We start from the raw sequence: 22,635 nt of genomic DNA, 5'->3' as shown, positions 1-22,635 counted from the left end.
AAAGAGTAGTGAAAGTGAAAGTGAAGTCGCTCAGTCGTGTCCGACTCTTTGTGATGCGTGGACTGTAGCCTGCCAGGCTCCTCTCTCCATGGGATTCTCCAAGCAAGAATACTGGAGTGGGTTGCCATTTCCTTCTCCAAGGGATCTTCCCTACCCAGGGATCGAACCCAGGTCTCCCACATTGCAGGCAGACATTTTAACCTCTGTACCAGCAGGGAAGAGTAAGCATCTTTTAATTTCATGGTTGCAATCACCATCTGCAGTGATTTTGGAGCCCAAGAAAACAAAGTATTTCACCGTTTCCATTGTTTTCCCATCTATTTGCCATGAAGTGATGGGACCAGATGCCATGATCTTGTTTTTTGAAAGTTCAGTTTTAAGCCAGCTTTTTCAAGGTCCTCTTTCATTTTCATCAAGAGTCTCTTAAGTTACTCTTTGCTTTCTGCCATTAGGGAGGTATCATCTGCATATCTGAGGTTATTGATATTTCTCCCAGCAGTCTTGATTTCAATTTGTGCACCATCCAGGCTAACATTTCATATGATGTACTCTGCATATAAATTAAATAAGCAGGGTGACCTATATGGCCTTGATGTACTCACTTTCCAATTTTGAACCACTCCATTTTTCCTTGTTCAGTTATAATTTTTGCTTCTTGACCTGCATACAGGTTTCTCAGGAGGTAAGTAAGGTGGTCTGGCATTCTCATCTCTAAGAATTTTTCACCAGAGGTCACAGGAAGAAATATATATTTCATTTGGTTTTTCTTTCTGTTTTGTTTTTAAATTATTTTTTTCTTTTTTTTTTAGTTAAAGTTTAATTTATTTTTCTGTTTTTATTTACATTTTGTTGTTTTATGTTTTTTTGTTATCTTTTACTTTTTTCTTATTTTTGGATAATTTTTTTCTGGTTGTTTTATATATTCTTTTCTTTTTAGTTTGCTTTCTGCTTTTGTTTTTATTTATTGTTTTTAGTTTTGTTTTTATTGTTTATTTTCATTTTTGTTTCCTTTGTTCAGTTCTTTTCCTGTTTTTTGTTCACTTTACTTTCTGCTTGTGTTTGGTTTTGTTTTTATCACTTGCTTTGGGTTTTCTTTGTCTGTTTTTCTATCTTGTTTTTATCTTGTTGCTGATTATTGTTTTTCTTTTTCTTTTGTTTGTTTATATGTTTTTCTTTCTTTGGCCATGCTACAAAGCTTGTAGTATCTTGGTTCCTAGGTCAGAGGGTAGGCTGAACCTCTGGGGTGAGAGAGCTGAGTCCAGGAGCCTAGATCAGCAGATAAATCCTTGCCTTATGGAATATCAACAAGTGTGAACTCAACTAGAGGTCTTCATCTCAATGCCAAAATGCTGCTTCACTCAACTTCCTACAGGCTTCCATGATGAATATCTCAGGCCAAATAGTAAGACAAAAACACAACCCTACCCATCAGCAGACAGACTGTCTAAAGTGCTAAGCTCACGGACACCACAAACGATGAGATCCTGTCTGTCAGAAGGACAAGACTTAGCTCCAACCACCAGAACACAGGGATCAGTTCATCCCAGCAGGTATCTTATAGAAGCCAGTGGACCAACCACACTCACAAAGGGACAGACACAAGAAGCAAGGGGTACTATGACACTGTAGCTTACAGAATGGAGATCAAAAATACATTAAAGTAGAACAAAATGAGATGACAGAGAAGTATGTTGCAGACAAAAGAGCAAGGTTAAAAAAAAAAGACTAAATAAATGAATAGGAAATAGGCTATCCATCTAAATAAGAATTCAAAGTAGCGATAGTAAAGATGATCCAAGGTCCTCAAAGCAAAATGGAGGCAAAGATTGAGAGATAAAAGTTTAAAAAGACCTAAAATTTGGAAAAAACAGAGATGAACAATGCAATAACTTACACACACACAAAAAAGAAAGAAACACACACACAAACACAGACACAAAGCAATAAATAGCAAAATAACTGAGGAAGAATGATGGATAAGTGAGCTGGAAGATGTGTGTGACTGTCTGAGTGTGTGTGCCTGTCTGTGTTTGTGTGTGTTTACTCGTGCCTGACTCTTCACAGCCCCATGGACTGTAGCCCTCCAGGTTCTACTGCCCATGGCATTGTCCAAGCAAGAATACTGGAGCGTGGGTGTCATTTCCTCTTTCAGGTAATCTTACCAACCCAAGGATCAAATCAACATCTCTTACATCTCCTGTATTGGCAGGTAGATTCTTCACCACTAGCACCACCTGGGAAACCAGAACTGGAAGAATGATGGAGAAAACTGTTAAGGAACAGAATAAAGGAAAAAAAAAAGAAGAAGAAGAAGAAGAAGAATGAAAAAGAAAGAGTAGAATCTCAGAAACTTCTGGAACAACATTAAACAATCAACATTAAAATTATAGGGATCCCAGAAGAAAAAAAAAGAAAAAGAAAGTGGCTAAACATGTTTGTGAAGAGATTATAATAGAATACTTCCCTAAAATGGGAAATGAAATGACCACCCAAGCCAAGGAGGCACACAGTCCCATATAAGATAAAGTGAAGGAGGAACATGCTGAGAAATATATGAAAAAAACGAACAAAAATTGAATTTAAACAAAAATATTAAAAGCAGTGAGGAAATGAAACAAATAACATGCAAAGGAATCTCTATAAATTTATCAGCTGACGTTTTAGCAGAAATTCTGAAGGTCAGGAGGAGTGGCATGATATATTTAAAATGATGAGAGGGAAAATCCTACAACTGGTTGGTCAGGAATCTGACTCAATGTGATTCAGATTTGATGGAGAAATCAAAAACTTTAAACAAAAGAAAAATATAAGAGTTCAGTACCAAAAGAAAAAAAAAAAAAAACTTTACAATAAATGTTGAAGGAACTGCTCTAGGCTGGAAACACAAGAGAAGCAAAAAACTACAAAAACAAACCCAAAACATTAAAGAACATGACAATAGGAAAATGCATATTGACAGTTACTTTAAATGTAATATAAATGCTTCAATCAAAAGACATGGACTGACTGGATAGATACCCAAAAAAGACCACTATATAGAGCATATAGTTCTCTAAAAGGGACCCACTTCAGACCTAGGGACATATACATAATGAAATTGAAGGGCTGTAAAAAGGTATTTGATGTAAATGCAAATAAAAATAAAGTTGCAGTAGCAGTACTCAAATCATACTTTAAAATGAACCCTGTTGAAAGAGACAGGGAAGAACACTATATAATGCTTAAAGGATCAATCCAATAAGAATACACAACAATTGTAATGGCATATGCATCCTACATAGGGGCACCTCAATATATAATGTAAATGCTAACAACCATAAAAGGGTAAATCGTCAGTAACACAATAATATTTGGGGAGTTTAACATTTCATTTATACCAGTGGATATATCTTCCAGGCAGAACATTAATAAGGAATCACAAACTATATATGACAAATTAGACCAGAGAGACTAACTGATATTTATGTCATTCTGTTTGAAAGCAGCAGAATACAATTTCTTCTTAACTGTACATGAAACATTCTCCTGGATAAATCATATCTCGGGTCACAAATCAATTCTTAGTAACTTTAAGAAAATTGAAATTATATAAAACATCTTTTATGACCACAATGATCTGATTTTAAAAACCAGTTGCAGTTAAAAAAAAAAAAAACCTGCTAGAAACACACATGCAAACTAAGCAACATACCTCTGAATAACCAACAGATTAATGATTTTAGATTATATCCTAGATGTCTTAAGAAATCTAAGAGGAATTCAAAAAATGTATAGAAAAAATGACAATGAAAACCAAAAAAAAAAAAAAAAACACACACACACAAAATCTATGGGATGCAGCATAAACAGTTCTCAGATGGAAGTTTATAACAAAATCCTACCTTAAGAAACAAGATAATGAAGTTAGAAGAAAATCGCAGAGTAAGATATGAAGATTCTTCCCCACAAACACATAAAAAATTCAATTGAATATGGAACAACTCCTACAGAATAACTTCGGAACTATGACAGAACACCCAAAGCTTCCAGCGCAGCCAATCTCCTTAGCACAAGGTAAGACAAAAGATAGACATAAAAAGAGACAAAGAGTTTTTGGATGGGGGTTTGTGCCCTGAGAGAAGGAGTCATGAAGGAAGAAAGATTTCTGCATACTAGGAAACCTCACAGGCATGACAAGTGGGAAGCTTTGAACCTCAGAGTGGAGTGCAATGTCAGGGAGCAAAACAGAAAATTCACCACAGAAATTGCTGCTGAACATCATTTCTCAGGCAAGAGGTGGCTCACAAGCCTCCATACAGAGCAGAGGTCAGGGGTGGGGTGCCAAGGAGTGACTAGCAAGCCTCCACCCACAGCACAGTGTTGAGGTGGGATGTCAAGACTTGGGCATAGGTGTCAGAGCCCAGGGATATGTTGAGGGTTGGCAGCCATGAAGATACTCTGAGGGGGCTATTTCTTTGGAGAGAGTCCAGAAAAAGATTGGGTGTCCCAGAGTGGCAAGAAGTCATTGTCTCCAGGACACAGATACCACACTTGACACAGTGGCTGAGTGCTGTCAGTGGCCGCCAAAACCAGAAAAACCCATCAGAGTGCCAGCTGTGGAATTAGACATGACTGCCACTGCAAAAGCCAGGAAATGTGTCTGAGGCAGTGTATGAAACACCACTAATATGGTCCCAACCTTAGATTTGGCAGCTACCACAAGGCTGTGAGCAAGAACAGGTACTGCCCATATCTTTCTGGGAGATTAAATAGCTTGACCCTTCCTAGGGATCCACAACTTGGGGTCAATTCCTCTGGGAGAGAACATGACTCACCTCAGACTGTAACAAGATCCAACAGGTTTCTATTGCTCCAGGCACTCCCTGGAAAACCCCAGCAGTGGCTACCATATCCTCTCCTCTCCCAAGCCCAAATGAGCAATTGAGTCCTAATAAGCCTTGGTCTTCAGCCCCTGGTGTATGGACAAGGAACAGTCTGATGACTTTAGAGGTAACTGTAAACTTTAGGAGCAAGTACAGCTGGAATAAGGTCAGATCTGAAACTGTGCTGACCCCACACTGCCCACAACAGGTCCAGAGATCGTCCTATAAATATTGGAGGACTTTGGTGTGAGTTTTTCTGGGTGTTCTGAACCATTGAGTGTTGCCTTCACTAGGAATATTGGGGGGTTTGTCTTCTGTGCTATGTGTCACGTGAGCTCCAGGTGCTACAGTAAAGTGTCACACCTGAACATCTGAGGAAGGAAACCTGAGCCCGAGATTTTGATACACCAGAGAACTCCCAACCCCAGGCAACATTAATAGGTGAGAATTCCACAAATGACTCCAACTCAACACTAAAACCAAGCCCTACCTAAATGCCAGCAAGCACGATCCCAGAAGCCCCATGACAATCCTTCAGCAAAACAGGAACACAAAGCTGCACATTAGCAAACAGGCTGTCCAAAGCCATATCAAGCCCATAGACACCCCAAAACACACTACTAGAAATGGCATTGCCCTTCACAGAAATGAGATCTAGCTTCACCCACCAGAAGGCAGGCAGAAATTCCCCCAACCAGGGAAACTTCACAAGGCATTGGACCAATTCCACCCATGGGGTACAGACTACATTAAGAGGAACTATGACCTTCCAACCTGCAGAAACAAAACCCCAAACAGTAATTTAAACAAAATGAAAGACCGAAAAATATGCAGCAGATGAGGAACATAATAAAAACAAACAAACAAACAGACAAAACCCACAAGAGAAAACAAATGAAGAGTAATAAACAGTCTACCTGAAAAAGAATTCAGTGTGATGATAGTAATGATGATTCAAAATCTTGAAGACAAAACGGATGTACAGATAAATAGACAGGAAGGATGGATCAAGAAGATGCAAGAAATTTTTGACAATGGTCTAAAAGAATTAAAGAGTAAACAACCAACAATGAAAAACACAATAATGGATATTAGATATACAACAGAAGGAAACAACAGCAGAAAACTGAAGCAGCAGAACAGACAAGTGAGCAGGAAGACAAAATAGTGGAAATAATTAAAGCAGAACACAATAAAGAAAAAAAATAAGTAATGAGGACAGTCTCAGAGACTTCTGAGACAATATAAAGTGTAAAACATTCAAATCATAAGGGTCTAAAAAGAAGACACAAGGAAAGAGCATGAGAAAAATATTTGAGGAGATTATAGAGAAAATTTCCCTGAAATGGAAAATAAATATCCACCAAGGTCCAGGAAGCCCAGAGAGCCTCATATAGGACAAAACCAAGAAAAAAACACACCAAGACACACATTAATAAAGCCAACAAAAATTAAACACAAAAATCAAATATTAAAAGCAGCAAGGGAAAAGCAACAAATAATACGAAAGGGGATCTTCATAAGGCTAACAACTGATCTTTCAACAGAAACTCTGCAGGTCATAAGGGAATGGCAAAATATGCACAAAGCAATGACAGAGAAAAACCCACAACAAAAAGTATTGTACCCAGAAAATACCTCATTCAAATTTGAAGGTAGAAGCAACAGCTTTACCGACAAAGAAATAAGAGAATTCAGCACCACAAAACCATCTCTTCAACAAATGCCAAAGACAGGAAATGCAAAATTAAAAAGCATTCAAAACAAACCCAAAACAATAAAGAAAATGGTAAGAGGATCATATATATCAATAATTACCTTAAATGTAAATGGGCTAAATGCTCCAACCAAAAGAGAGGTTGGCTGAATGGATATAAAACAAGACCCCTATATATGTTGTCAAAAAGAGACCTACCTCAGACCTAAGGATGCATACAGAGAGTGGCTGGATAAAGATATTCCATGCAAATGAAAATCAGAAGAAAGCAGGAGTAGTGATATTCATATTAGATAAAATAGATTGCAAATGTGGACTGTTACAAGAGGCAAAGAAGGACACTACATAATGTTCAAAGAATCAAGTCAAAAAAAGATATAGCAATTATAAATACATATCCACCCTACATGGGAGCATATCAATAGATAAGTCAAAAAGGGGAAATTGACAGTAACAAAATAAAACTGGAGGACTTTAATACTCACTCACAATAGACAGATCATCCAGACAGAAAATCAGTAAGGGATCACAAGCTTTAAAAGACACACTGGACCAGACAGCCTAATTGATATCTACGGGGCATGTCATCCCCCCAAAAAACAATAGTTTTCACATTTTTTTCAAGTGCACATGGAATGCTCTCCAGGGTAGACCACATTCTAAGCCACAATCAAGCCTTTGCAAATTTAAAAATATTTAAATAACTTCAAGCATCTTTTCTGACCAAAACTCTGTAAGACTAGATATCAATTACAGGAAAAAATACTATAAAAAACAGAAACACATGGAGGCTAAACTACATGCTTCTGAATAACCAACAGGTCACTGAAGGAATCAAAAAAGAAAATAAAAATATGTTTATAAACAAATAGCAAGGAAAACTCAAAACTTATGGGATGCAATAAAATCAGTTTTAAGAGGCAAATTTATACTAATACAGGCTTACCTCTAAAAACAAGACAGACATCGAATAAGTAAAATAAACTTATATATAAAACAGCTAGAAGAAGAAAAAGACAACAAAAGAAAGCAAACATAATAGAAGGAAAGAAATAATAAAGATCAGAGTAGGAATATATTAAGAAGAAATGGAGACAGTAAAAAAGATCAAATTAAAAGCTGGTTCTTTGAGAAGAAAACAGAATTGAAAAACCGTTAGCCAAAAAAAAAAAAAAAAAGGGAGGGGGGGGGAGAAGTCTTAAAAAAATAAAAGTAGAAAATAAAAAGGAGAAGTTGCAACAGACAACATAGAAATAGAAAGAATCATAAGATATTGCCATGAGTAACTATATGCCAATTACATAGCCAACCTGGATGAAAAGGACAAATTTTTAGAAAAGTATAATCTTACAAAACTGGAAAAAATAGAAATAGAAAATAAGAACAGACTAATCATGAACGAGGAAGCCAAAATTGTTAAAAAATCTTCCAACAAGCGAAATCTCATGGCCAGATGGCTTCATAGGTGAATTCTACCAATAGTTTAGAGAAGGGCTAACACCTATTCTGCTCAAACTCTTCCAGAAATTGCAGAAAAAAGAAAACTCCCAAACTCATTCTACAAGGACACCATCACTCTGATAGCAAAACCAGACAAAGATGCCACAAACAAACAAGTAAATAAATTTAAAAAAAAAAATTACAGGCCAATATCACTGATGAACATGGACGCAAAAATTCTCACCAAAATTCTGGCAAACAGAATCCAACAACACATTAAAAAGATCATACATCATGATAAAGTGGACTTCATCCCAGGAATGAAAGTATTCTTTGGTATGTGTAAATCAATTAGTGTGATACAGCATATTAACAAATTGAAAGATGTATGAAAAATGTATGATCATCTCAAAAGTTGGGGAGAAAACTTTTGACAAAATTCAACAAGTTATGGCAAAAACTTTCCAGAAATTTAGCATAGAAGGAACATACTTCATGTAATAAAAGTCATCAATATGCCAGCAAATTTGGAAAACTCAGCAGTGGCCACAGGACTGGAAAATGTCAGTTTTCATTCCAATTCCAAAGAAAGTCAATGCCAAAGAATGCTCAAACTATGGCACAATTGACCTCATCTCACATGCTAGTAAAGTAATGCTCAAAATTCTCCAAGCCAGGCTTCAGCAATATGTGAACCATGAACTTCCTGATGTTCAAGCTGGTTTTAGAAAAGGCAAAGGAATCAGAGATCAAATTGACAACATCCACTGGATCACGGAAAAAGTAAGAGAGTTCCAGAAAAACATCTATTTCTGTTTTATTGACTATGCCAAAAACTTTGACTGTGTGGATCACACTAACCTGTGGAACATTCTGAAAGAGATGGGAATACCAGACCATCTGACCTGCCTCTTGAGAAATCTGTATGCAGATCAGGAAGCAACAGTTAAAACTGGACATAGAACAACAGACTGGTTCCAAATAGGAAAAGGAGTATGTCAAGGCTGTATGTTGTCACCCTGCTTGTTTAACTTACATGCAGAGTACATCATGAGAAATGCTGGACTAGAAGAAACACAAGCTGGAATTAAGATTGCTGGGAGAAATATCAATAACCTCAGATATGCAGATGACACCGCCCTTATGGCAGAAAGTGAAGAGGAGCTAAAGAGCCTCTTAATGAAAGTGAAAGAGGAGAGCGAAAAAGTTGGCTTAAACTCAACATTCAGAAAACGAAGATCATGGCATACAGTCCCATCACTTCATGGGAAATAGATGGGAAACAGTGGAAACAGTGTCAGACTTTATTTTGGGGGGCTCCAAAATCACTGCAGATGGTGACTGCAGCCATGAAATTAAAAGACACTTACTCCTTGGAAGAAAAGTTATTACCAACCCAGATAGTATATTCAAAAGCAGACATTACTTTGCCAAGTAAGGTCCATCTAGTCAAGGCTATGGTTTTTCCAGTGGTCAAGTATGGATGTGAGAGTTGGACTGTGAAGAAAGCTGAGCACCAAAGAATTGATGCTTTTGAACTGTGGTGTTGGAAAAGACTCTTGAGAGTCCCTTGGACTGCAAGGAGATCCAACCTGTCCATTCTGAAGGAGATCAACCCTGGGATTTCTTTGGAAGGAATGATGCTAAAGCTGAAACTCCAGTACTTTGGCTACCTCATGGGAAGAGTTGACTCTGGAAAAGACTCTGATGCTGGGAGGGATTGGGGACAGGAGGAGAAGGGGACGACGGAGGATGAGATGGCTGGATGCCATCACTGACTCGATGGATGTGAGTGAACTCTGGGAGATGGTGATGGACAGGGAGGCCTGGCGTACTGTGATTCATGGGTTTGCAAAGAGTCGGACACGACTGAGCAACTGAACTGAACTGAACAACAAGCCCGCAGCAAACATGACTCTCAGTGGAGAACAATTGAAAGCATTTTCCCTAAAATCAGGAACAAGACAAGAGTGCACACTCCCACCACTATTATTCAACATAGTTCTTGAAGTTTTAACCACAGAATTAGAGAAGAAAGTAAAAGAATCCAGATCTGAAAAGAAGAAATATAACACTCAGTGCTGGCAGATGATGTGATTCTTTACGTAGAAAACCCAAAATATGTCACCAGAAAATTGCTAACACTAACCAATGTATATAGTAAAGTCACAAGATATAAAATTAATACTCTAGGAACCTCTTGCATTCCTATACACTAGGAATGAAGAATCAGAAAGGGAAATTAAGGAAATAAACCTATTTATCATTACAACTAATAGAATCAAATCCTTAGGAATAAACTTACCTAAAAGGCAAAAGACAGGTAAGCAGAAAACCATAAGACACTGATGAAAGAAATCAAAGACAATACAAACAGATAGAGAGATATACCATGCTCTTGTATTGGAAGAATCAATATAGTAAAAATGATAGATTCAATGAAATCCCTATCAAACTACCAATGGCATATTTTAACAAAACTAGAACAAATAGGTTCATAATTTGTATGGAAATATTAAAAAACCAAATAGGCAAAGTACTCTTGAGAAAGAAGAATGGAGCTGGAAGAATCAACCTTCCCTTCTTCAGACTTTACTATAAAGCTACAGTAATTAAGACAGTATGATACTAACACAAAATCAAAAATATAGACCAATGGAACAAAATAAAAATCTCAGAGATAAATCCACCCACTTATGGGCACCTTACCTTTGAAAAAGGAAGCAAAAATAACAATGGAGAAAAGACATTCTCTTCAATAGTTGTGCTGGGAAAACTGGGCTGTTTTATGTGAAATATTGTAATTAAGAGACTTCATAACACCATACACTAAAATAAACCCCAAATGGATTAAAGTCCTAAATGTAAGACCAGGAAGTATAAAAGTCTTAGAGGAAAACATAAGAAAACTCTTTAACATAAACCACAGCAAGATCTTCTATGACACACCTAGAGTAATGGAAATACAATAATAATAAACAAATGGAACCTTATTAAACTTAAAAGATTTTGCACAATGAAATAAACTATTAGCAAGGAGAAAAGACAGTCCTCAAAATGGGATAAAATAATAGCAAGTGAAACAACTAAGAAATAACTAATCTTCAAAATATTCAAGCAGCTCATGAAACTCAATACCAGTAAAGCAAACCCAGTCAAAAAGTGGGCAGAAAACTTTAACAGACACTTTTTCCAAAGAATACACACAGATGGATAATAAACTCATGAAAAGATATCCAACATCACTCATTATTCAGTTCAGTTCAGTCGCTCAGTCATGTTCGACTCTTTGTGACCCCATGAATTGCAGCACGCCAGGCCTCCCTGTCCATCACCAACTCCTGGAGTCTAACCAAACCCACGTACATCGAGTTGGTGATGCCATCCAGCTATCTCATCCTCTGTCATCCCCTTCTCCTCCTGCCCCCAATCTTTCCCAGCATTAGGGTCTTTTCCAGTGAGTCAACTCTTCGCATGAAGTGGCCAAAGTATTGGAGTTTCAGCTTCAACATCAGTCCTTCCAATGAATACCCAGGACTGATCTCCTTAGGATGGACTGGCTGGATCTCCTTGCAGTCCAAGGGACTCTCAAGAATCTTCTCCAACACCACAGTTCAAAAACATCACTTCTGCGCTCAGCTTTCTTCATCGTCCAACTCTCACATTCATGCATGACTGCTGGAAAATCCATAGCCTTGACTAGACGGACCTTTATTGACAAAGTAATGTCTCTGCTTTTATTACGCTATCCAGGTTGGTCATAACTTTCCTTCCAAGGAGTAAGCGTCTTTTAATTTCATGGCTGCAGTCACCATCTACAGTGATTTTGGAGCCCCAAATAATAAAGTCTGACACTGTTTCCCCTGTTTCCCCATCTATTTCCCATGAAGTGATGGGACCAGATGCCATGATCTTCGTTTTCTGAATGTTGAGCTTTAAGGCAACTTTTTCTCTCTCCTCTTTCTTGCTGCTGCTGCTGCTAAGTTGCTTCAGTCGTGTCTGACTCTGTGTGATCCCATGGACGGCAGCCCACTGTCCCTGGCATTCTCCAGGTAAGAACACTGTAGTGGCTTGCCATTTCCTTCTTCAATGCATGAAAGTGAAAAGGGAAAGTGAAGTCACTGAGTCATGCCAACTCTCGGTGACCCCATGGACTGCAGCTCACCAGTCTCCTCCGTCCATGGGGTTTTCCAGGCAAGAGTACTGGAATGCGGTGCCATTGCCTTCTCCACTCCTCCTTCTTAGAGAAATCCAAATCAAAACAACAATGAGATAGTATCTCACACTGGTCAGAATGTCCATCAGTAGATGGCCATCAACAAGAAGTCCATAAGCAATAAACAATGTAGAGGCTGTGGGAAAAAGGGAACCCTCTTGAACTGTTGGTGGGGATGCAAATTGATACAACCACTATGGAGAACACTATGGAGGGCCTTAGATAACTAAAAATAAGACTGCCATATGACCCAACTGAGAAATACGCATGTACCCCAATATTCATTGCAGCACTATTTATAATAGCTAGGACTTTGTAGCAACCTAGATGTCCATTGACAGATAAATGGATAGGAAGTTGTGCTACATATACACAATGAAATATTTCTCATCTATAAAACAAATTCATTTGAATTGTTTCTAATGAGGTGGATAAACCCATAGCCTATTATACAAAGTGAAGTAAGTCAGAAAGAAAAAGACAGATACCATATATTAACACATATATATGTAATCTTGAAAGATGGTACTGTTAAACCTATCTAAAGGGCAGCAATCAGATACAGACATAGAGAAGACACTTTTGAACACATTGGGGAAGACAGAATTTAAGATGATTTGAGAGAGTAGCATTGAAACATATATATTACCATATGTAGAGTAGATAGCCAGTGGGAAGTTGCTGTATGACACAGGGAACCCAAAGCCAGTGCTCTGTGATGACCTAGAAGATTGTGGTGGGGAGAGCGGTGGGAGAGAGTTTTAATATGGAGGGTACATACATATACCTATGGCTGATTCATGTTGATGTGTGCCAGAAACTATCACAATATTGTAAAACAATTATCCTCCAATCAAAAATAAAATAAAATACTGTAAAAACAAGAAAAAAGGAGAAGGTTCAAATCAAGGAAATTAGAAATTAGAAAGGAGATGTTACAACTGATGCTGAAGAAATACAAAAGATCATAAGACACTACTACAAGCTATTATATGTCAAAAAATGTACAACCTGGAAGAAATGGACAAATGCTTAGAAAAGTACACCTTTCCAAGACTTGACCAGGAAGAAATAGAAAATATGAACAGACCAAACACAATCACTGACATTGAAACTGTAATTAAAAATTTTCCAACAAAATCGAAGATTAAATAGCCTCATGGGAAAATTCTATCAAACATTTAGAGAAGAGCTAACACATTTAATTCTCAAACTCTTCCAAAAATTTGCAGAGAAAGGAACATACCCAAACTCATTCTACAAGATCACCATCACCTTGATACCAAAACCAGACAAAGATACTTAAAGGTTGTTGTTGAATCATGATGCCAGAATTCTTGGCCCCCTGAGGAGAAGAATTCAATCCAGGGCCAGAGACAAGCCTTGATCGCTCAGAGCTTTTGTGTAACAAAGTTTTACTAAAGTATAAAGGAGATAGAGAAAGCTTCTGACATAGGCATCAGAAGGGGGCAGAAAGAGTAGTCTCCTGCTAGTCTTCAGCTGGATGTTATATAGTCACTAGCAGTCTGTTAATGAAAGAAAGGAATGTCTTAAAACTCAGAATGGCACCAGGCCCCTCACCTATAAGATGTATTTTGGGATAAACTTGGTACCAAATGGTTCATCTTGGGCCATAAAATGATTAACTTGAATCTTGAAGAAGGGAAGATCACCATAGAAATAGTTTCATTTACATAGCTTAGAGGAACAATATCTGAGTATAACATACTGGTTTATCAAGTAGGTTCTGAGCCAAGAGGCAGAACTGACTTGAAGACAGAGCTTGGGGTAAATGCATAGTACATTAGCATAGCTTCAGATAAACATTTCCATAAGAAAAAAGCATTGGTTAACTTCAGGTGAAACCAGGCGTCACTATGGCAACACAGAATTTTAAGAGAAACCTCTGTTTAAATTTGTATAGAGAAGGAAAAAATATCGCTAGTTTGTTTCCTCCTGCTGCTTAAGAGAGATAAAAATGTCTGACACTTGCAGGCAATTTTCTCCATTTGCAGACCCTTGGCCTTCCTGCCTGTTACCCTCAATACCAAACGGGGAAAAAAAAAAAATTATAGGCCAATATCACTGGTGAACATAGATGCGACACTCCTCAACAAAATACCAGCTAACATAATCCAACACATTATAAGGATCATACACCACGATAAACTGGGATATTTCACAGGAATGCACATATTCTTCAATATACAGAAATTAATCAATGTGATATACCAGATTAAAATATTGAATAATAAAACTCATGTGATAATCTAAATAGATGCAGAAAAAGCTTTTGAAAAAATTCAAAACCATTTTATGATAAATACTCTCCACAAAGTGGGCATAGAGGGAACCTACCTCAACATAATAAAGGACATGTGTGACAAACCCATGGCAAACATCATTCTCCATGGTCAAAAACTGAAAGCTTTTTCTCTAAGATCAGGAACAAGAAGATGTCCACTCTTGTCACTATTATTCAACATAGTTTTAGAAGTCCTAGTTATAAATATTATAGGGTAAAAAGAAATTAAAATCCAAATTGGAAAAGAAGAAGTAATATTGTAACTGTTTGCTGATGATATGATAATATACATTAAAAAAAATCCTAAAGGTGCCACCAGAGAACTATTTTAGCTAATCAACAAATCTGGTAATGTTGCAGGATAGGAAATTAATACACAGAAATCTCTTGCATTCCTATACACTAACAATGAAACATCAGAAGGAGAAATAAAGGAAACAATTTTATTTAACACTGCAGCAAAATAAATAAAATATCTAGGAATAAATCTATCTGTGGAAGTAAAAGACCTTTACTCTGAAAACTATAAAATACTAATGAAAGAAATCAAAGATGACATAAACAGATGGAGTGATATACCATATTCTTGGATTGAAAGAATCAAGAGTGTGAAAATTATTACATACCCCAAAGTTATCTACAGATTCAATGCAATCACTATCAAATTAGCAATCTTAATTTCACAGAATTACATTAAAAATGTTTACAGTTCTTATGAAAACACAAAAGACCCTGAATAGTTAAAGCAATCTTTGGAAAGAAACACAGAGCTAGAACACAAAATAGGAAACCATAAATAAGACAAAAAGACAACCCTCAGAATCAGAAAAATATATTTGCAAATGAAAGAACTGACAATGGATTAATCTCCAAACAGTTCACACAGTTTAACATTTAAAACAAACAAACAAACAAACAAACAAACAAAAACAAAGAAGAATGAGGAGAAGACCCAAACAGACATATCTCCAAGGAAGACACACACAAGGCCAAGAGGCACATGAAAAGATGCTCAAAATCACTAATCAGTGAAACACAAATCAAACCACAATGAGGTATCACCTCACACTAGTCAGAATTTCATCAAAATATCTACAAACGATAAATGCTGGAGAGGGTATGGAGAAGAGGGAACCCTCCTACACTGTTGGTGGGACTATAAACTGGTACAGCTACTATGGAGAATGGTATGGAGGATCTTTAAAAAACTAAAAATACAACTATCACATGATCTAGAAGTTCCACTCCTGTGCATATGCACAGAGAAATTCATTATTCAAAAAGATGTATGCAGAGCTTCCTTGGTTGTCCAGAGGTTAAAAGTCCATTTTGCAATGCAAGGGACACTGGTTAGATCCCTGGTCCAGGAAGATTCCACTTGCAGTGAAGCAACTAAGCCCATGCACCACAACTACTGGAGCCTGCAGTCTACAGCCTGTGCTCCACAACAAGAGAAGCCACATCACAACTAGAGAGTAGCCCCATTTGCTGCAACTGGAGAAAGCCTGTGTGCAAGCTGGAAAACCCAGTACAGCCAAAAATAAAAGTAAGTAAGCAGAAAAAACTAAAAAATAATTTCACATGATTAGAAGATGTTGGTTACTACGAGTGAAATGACACAGAACATACGAGACATGCACACACAAAAGACATACACTCTGGCCAGAGGGACAAGAACTGTGCAAGCCAGCAAGCTCGTGGTTTATTTATATACATCCCCTATTGGCAGAATTCCAGACTGTATGACCAAACTTGTTCAGTACAGCACATGTGCATAAATGTTATCATACAGCAAAAGGGAGTGAAATTTCTCCTTACCCCAGAAATTATTCAGGGCCCCTTCTTCCTTCTTATCACAGGAAGGGAATGTTCCCTTGTTGGCAAGGGGCCGTTGAACTCAAGGCTGTGTCCGTCTCCTTGGCAGAACATCCTGTTTGCAAGCAGCACATCTCCACTTTCCCTATTGTGGCCACATTAACCCTTCAGAAGACAACTAAATATATTTTTAAAAGACACATGCACACCAATATCCATAGCATCCATATTTAAAATAACCAGTACATGGAAGCAACCTAAATTTCTATCAACAGAGGAATGGGTATAGATGTCATACATATATATAATGGAATATGTCATAAAAATAAATGAAATTGTGCCATTTGCAGAGCCATGGGTGGACCAAGAGATTATCATACAGAGTGAAGTAAGTAACCAAAAAAGTAGAGGTAGTTATATTTATATTTAAAATTATACTTTAAATTAAAATGGTAAAAAGAGACAGTCATTATATAATGATAAATTTGTCACTCTATCAAGAAATTATGCTCAAAATCCTTCAAGCTAGGATTCAGCAGTATATGAATCGAGAACTTCCAGATGTGTGAGCTGGATTTAGAAAAGACAGAGGAACCAGAGATTGAATTGCCAACATACACTGAATCATAAAAAAGGCAAGGAGATTCAAACAAATCTACTTCTTCTTCATTCACTATGCTAAAGCCATTTACTGTATGGATCACAACAAACTATGAAATATTCTTAAAGAGCTGGGAATACCAGACCACCTTACTTCCCTTTCAAGAAACCTGTACACAGGACAAGAAGCAATAGTTAGAACTGGATATGGAACAACAGACTGGTTCAAAATTAGGAAAGGAGTGTTTCAAGGCTGTATATTGTCACCCTGCTTATTTAACTTACATGCAGAGTACATTATGCAAAATGCTGGGCTGGATGAAGCACAAGCTGGAATGACAAGATCACCAGGAGTAATATCAACAACCTCAGATATGCAGATGATACCACTTTAATGGCAGAAAATGAAGAGGAATTGTAGAGCCTCTTGATGACAGTGAAAGAGGAGAATGAAAAATCTGGCATAAAACTCAACACTCATAAAAGGAAGATCACAGCATCTGATCCTATCATTTCATGGCATAGATGGGGAAAGTAATGGAAACAGTGTCAGATTTCATTCCAGGGGGGCTCCAAAATCAATGCAGACACTGACTGCTGCTGCAAAAATAAAAGACACTTGTTCCTTGGAAGAACAGCTATGTCAATCCTAGATAGTGTTTTAAGACGTAGAGACACCACATTGCCAACAAAGGTCGATATAGTCAAAGTATGGTTTTTCCAGTAGTCATGTATGGATGTGAGAGTTAAACCATAAAGAAGGCTGAGGGCCAAAAAAGAAATACTTTCAAACTGTGGCACTGGAACAGATTCTTGAGAGTCCCCTGGACAGCAAGGAGTTGAAACCAGGTCAATCTTAAAAGGTATCAACCCTGTTGGAAGAAAAGTTATGACCAACCTAGACAGCATATTAAAAAGCAGAGACATTACTTTGCTTACAAAGGTCCATCTAGTTAAGGCTATGGTTTTTCCAGTAGTCATGTATGGATGTGAGAGTTGGAACATAAAGAAAGCTGAGCACCAAAGAACTGATGTGTTTGAACTGTGGTGTTGGAGAAGATTCTTGAGAGTCCCTTGGACTGCAAGGAGATCCAACCAGTCCATCCTAAAGGAGATCAGTCCTGGGTATTCATTGGAAGGACTGATGTTGAAGCTGAAACTCCAATACTTTGGTGACCTGATGCGAAGAGCTGGCTCATTAGAAAAGACCCTGATACTGGGAAAGAATGAAGGCAGGAAGAGAAGGGGACGACAGAGGATGAGATGGTTGGATGGCATCACTGACTCAATGGACACGAGTTTGAGTAAACTCTAGGAGTTGGTGATGAACAGGGAGGCATGTCATGCTGCAGTCCATGGGGTCACAAAGAGCCAGACATGACTGAACGACTGAACTAACTAACTAATCAACCCTGAATGTTCATTGGAAGAACTGATGTTAAAGCTGAAGCTCCAATATTTTGGCCACTTGATGCGAAGAGCTGACTCATTGGAAAAGACCCTGATGCTGGGGAAGATTGAAGGCAGGAGGAGAACGGGACGACAGTGAATGAGATGGTTAGATGGCATTATTGACTTAATGGATATGAGTTTGAGCAAACTCAGGGAGATAGGGATGAACAGAGAAGCCTGGGATGCTGCATTTCATGAGCTTGCATAGAGTCAGACATGACAGTGACTGAACAACAATAAGTTATAACAATTGTAAATATTTCTGTACCCAATATGTGAACATCTAAATATATAAAACAAACAAAAAAATAATATCTAAAAAGAGAGGTAGAAAATGTTGCAGTAATATTTGAGGATTTTAAAACCCTGCTTTCCACACTGGGGAGGTCATGCAGGAAGTGAATTAATACAGAAACAATAGATTTGAACAACACTATAGGCAAATGTACTTAACATATATATAAAACATTCTATGTAACAACCAAATGCACATTCTTCTAAAGCTTACATTGAATATGTTCTAGGATAAAACATGTGTTAGGCTACAAAGAAGTCTTAGCAAATTGAAGAAGACAAGTAGAGCAATAGAACAGAAGAATCAAGTTCCCAGAAATAAATACAAGCATATACAGTCAAATAATATATGATAAGGGGGCCAATAATACTCAATAAAAAAGACAGTTTTTTTAAATGGATAATTTAGAAATAATTAGAAAGTTACATGCAAAAGAATAAAACTGGATACATATCTTATATCACTCAGCAAAAATAATTCAAAATGGATTAAAGAGTTAAATGTAAGACCTGAAACCATAGAACTGCTAGATGAAAGCAGAGGAATAAAACTCCTTGATGTGGATCTTGGTAATTATTTATTGTATACAACAAGCAAAGCACAAGCAACAAAATGAAAAATAAACAGATAGGACTAGGACAGCACTTAATTAAAAACCTTCTTCACAGCAAAAGAGATTATCAACAAAGTGAAAAACAAACTGCAGAATGGGGAAAATGTTTGCAAAGGGTCAATATCAAAAATTTATAAAGAACACATACAACTTAACTGCAAAAAAAAAAAAAATCCCAGTTTAAAAATGGGCAAATGGCTTGAATTGACATTACTCTAAAGAAGATATATGAAAGGCCAATGGGCACTTGAAATGGTCGAAAGCAGTAGTCATTAGTGAAATGCAAATTAAAACCACAATGAGATATCATTTCACACCTCTTAGAGTAATCATTATCAAAATATCACAAGAGATAGCAAATGTTGGTGTGGATCTGGAGAAATGGGAAACTTCATGCACTATTGGCATGATTGCAAATTGGTACAGCCATTATGGAAAACAATATGGAGGGTCTTCAAAAAATTAAAAATAGAGCTACCAAGATCCAGAAATTCCACTTCTGGGAATATAACCAAAGCAAATGAAAACACTAACCAAGAATGATATTTGCATTCCCATGTTCATAGCAGCATTATTTACAATAGCCAAGGCATACACAAATAAAGAATTTGTGAGATATTTAATAGAATATTATTTAGCCACAATAAACAAGGAAATCCTACCTTTTGTAATAGATTTTGAAGACATTATGCTAAGTGAGATAAGTCAGACAAAGAAAGACAAACACTATATGATCTCATTTACATATGAAATCTTTAAAAGAAAATTCATAGAAAAAGAGATCAGACTTGCGGTTACCAGAGGAAGAGAGTGAGGGACAGGGAATAGAAGGAAAATGGTCAAACAACTCAGTTTTTCTGTTATAAGATTAATAAGTACTAGGGATATAATGTACAACATTATGACTACAGCTAACACTGATGTAGAATATATAGGAAATTTGGTAACAAAGGAAACCCTAAGCATTTTCATCACAGAGAGATTTTTCTTTCTTTTTTTCTTTTCCTTTCTTTTTATTGTATCTATATAAGAAGATGGATGTTAGCTGAACCAATTATGGTAAACACTTTACAATATATAAAATTCAAATCATCATTCTGTATGCCTTAAACTTATACAGTGAAGTGATTGTAAATCATATCTAATACAGGTCAAGAATACAGAATATATGAATTCAGACTATATAGAGAACACTTATACTTCAACAACAAAAAGATAAACAACAAAACTTAAAAAAACAGACAAGAGATCTAGATAGAAATTTCTCCAATAAGATAATGACAAATAAGCACAAGATATGGTGGTAGTTTCATCACTAAGTCATGCCTGACTCTTGAAAATATGCTCAAATGTCATTTGCTCTCAGTAAAATTCAAATAAAACCCACAATGAAATACAACTTCACATTTACTAGGATAACCATGTTCAAAACATGGAAAATAATTAAGGTTGCTGATGATATGGGGAAACTGAAATCCTCTGTTTGTTGGTGGGACTGTTCCATGGTGCAACTGCTATGGAAAACATTTTACTGGTTCATCAAAAAGCTAATCATAGTAATATTATAAGATCCAGAAACCCCATTTCTTTTTTTGTTTTTAAATAACTTTTTATTGCCCAGGATATTTTTTTCCTAGTGTTATATTTTGTCTGTTTTATTTGTTTTTGTTTTCTTTTTTCATAACTATAAATTCAAGCTTAGGGAAGCTTGCCTTTGTCTTGAAAAACAAAACAACAAAGCTTTCATATCATTTGCAACCTGGTCTCATTTGAAGAGACAGGTGGGTTATCTTGTAAGAGTAAGATTTACACCACGAATGGTGCAGGTCTAGGTCTGGTAGTACTGAGAGAAGACAATGGCATTCTTGACAAAATTACAATCTGCTGGTGGCGTTTGCAGAAAATAAGCCCTTGCAAATTTCTAAATGACAGTAAACTCTTATTAGGAAATTTGAAAGTGTTTTACAGGCCCAAAAGGGAATGAGGGTATTAGTAAAATGCCTCAACAGAGTTGGAATAAAATACTAGATTTGAGAGTTACTGGAACTTGGATACGTAAAAAGAGGGTGGAGGTTGGGTCATGCTTATAATGGTCTCAAGTTCAAATAAACTACTGTGACAAGACACCACTTCACAAGTCACACGCTGGCCCAGGGACTCTTCTCCTCCCTTAGTAGGTGCTGGCAGAAGGCGCGCTCAGTGGTTTTCCAATGTAGATGCCTAGCCCCAAAGCCAAAACATGGGAGAGGAAGAGAGATGGAATGAACACCTTGAGAAACTCTGCGGAGAAGATCCCCCCTTTCTTCATGGCTCCACTTTTCCTCATGCTTAAGGAAACGGAACGCTTAGGGTGCCTGAAGTGGAACTCCTTGTGTGGAATGTTTTCAGGTCTACTGGACCAGTCGGACACCCAGTCTATGCTTTTCTTCAGAGCATCCACTTCTTTTTCTCTTTCTGCAACTTCTTCTTCTGACTGAGAGCTATGGTCCTTGCTGGTGTGCATTTCCACATCAAACATGATCTGCCCATCTTGTGGGGAAGGGCTGGCAATGAGAACTGCCTCTTGAACTGCTCTGTCCGGATTCATGCTGTGCATCCAAAAAAATCTTCTCCATGTCCCCATTGTGAATGGAGAATGAGGAGGGTACATGCTCTAGCCCCCCATTCTTCCCATTTCCATTATCATTTCCAATGCTGTTGTTCATGGGGAGCTCCACCTAGGAACTGTTGAGGCCGGCAGGCGATGGTAGAGACTGTTCGCCCTCCTCACAGTTATTGTCGTTGTTGTGCGGGGGCGGTGGCTGTTCTATGAAGTGAGACGACATTGTCTGGCGGCTGGAAGAGCTGCGGCCCCGCAGCAAGGCCAGAAACCCCATTTCTTGAAATATACCCTAAATACTTGAAACAGGTGTTCAAAGAAAATTTTGCACATGGATGCTTATTGCAGCATTATTCAGTTAAAGTAGAAAAAAACTCAAATCTCCATCAACTGATAAACAAAATGTAGTATATTTATATAATACAATGGAATGTTGTTCATCCATAAAAAGGAATGATGTACTAATGTTATATACAATGTGGATAAAGTTTGAAAACAATGGTGAATGAAAAAAGTTAAAATCTAAAGGTCATATGTTGTATGATTCAATTTATATAAAATGTGAATCCAAAGCATATGTGTTTTGGTCTTAGGTTGTGCAGAGGAGGGAATGAAAAATGATTGCTTAAAGTTTACAGGGTTTCTGTTTGACCTGATTTAGAACATCTTGAATTAAATAGTGATGGTGTATTACATTATAAATGCATTTCATACTATAGGC

The 22,635-nt window shown here is 37.2% G+C and overlaps 1 pseudogene; it reads right to left on the bottom strand.

The window, feature by feature from the left end:
* Nucleotides 1–20,806: 20,806 nt before the first annotated feature.
* LOC101119617 (BCL2/adenovirus E1B 19 kDa protein-interacting protein 3-like) lies at nucleotides 20,807–22,178 on the bottom strand (annotated as a pseudogene).
* Nucleotides 22,179–22,635: the final 457 nt, after the last annotated feature.

Source organism: Ovis aries, chromosome X, assembly GCF_016772045.2.
Source record: "Ovis aries strain OAR_USU_Benz2616 breed Rambouillet chromosome X, ARS-UI_Ramb_v3.0, whole genome shotgun sequence".
NCBI classification, from domain to species: domain Eukaryota; kingdom Metazoa; phylum Chordata; class Mammalia; order Artiodactyla; family Bovidae; genus Ovis; species Ovis aries.
The sequence above is the reverse complement of the archived record's forward strand: the minus strand, read 5'-3'. Positions and strand labels throughout refer to the sequence as shown.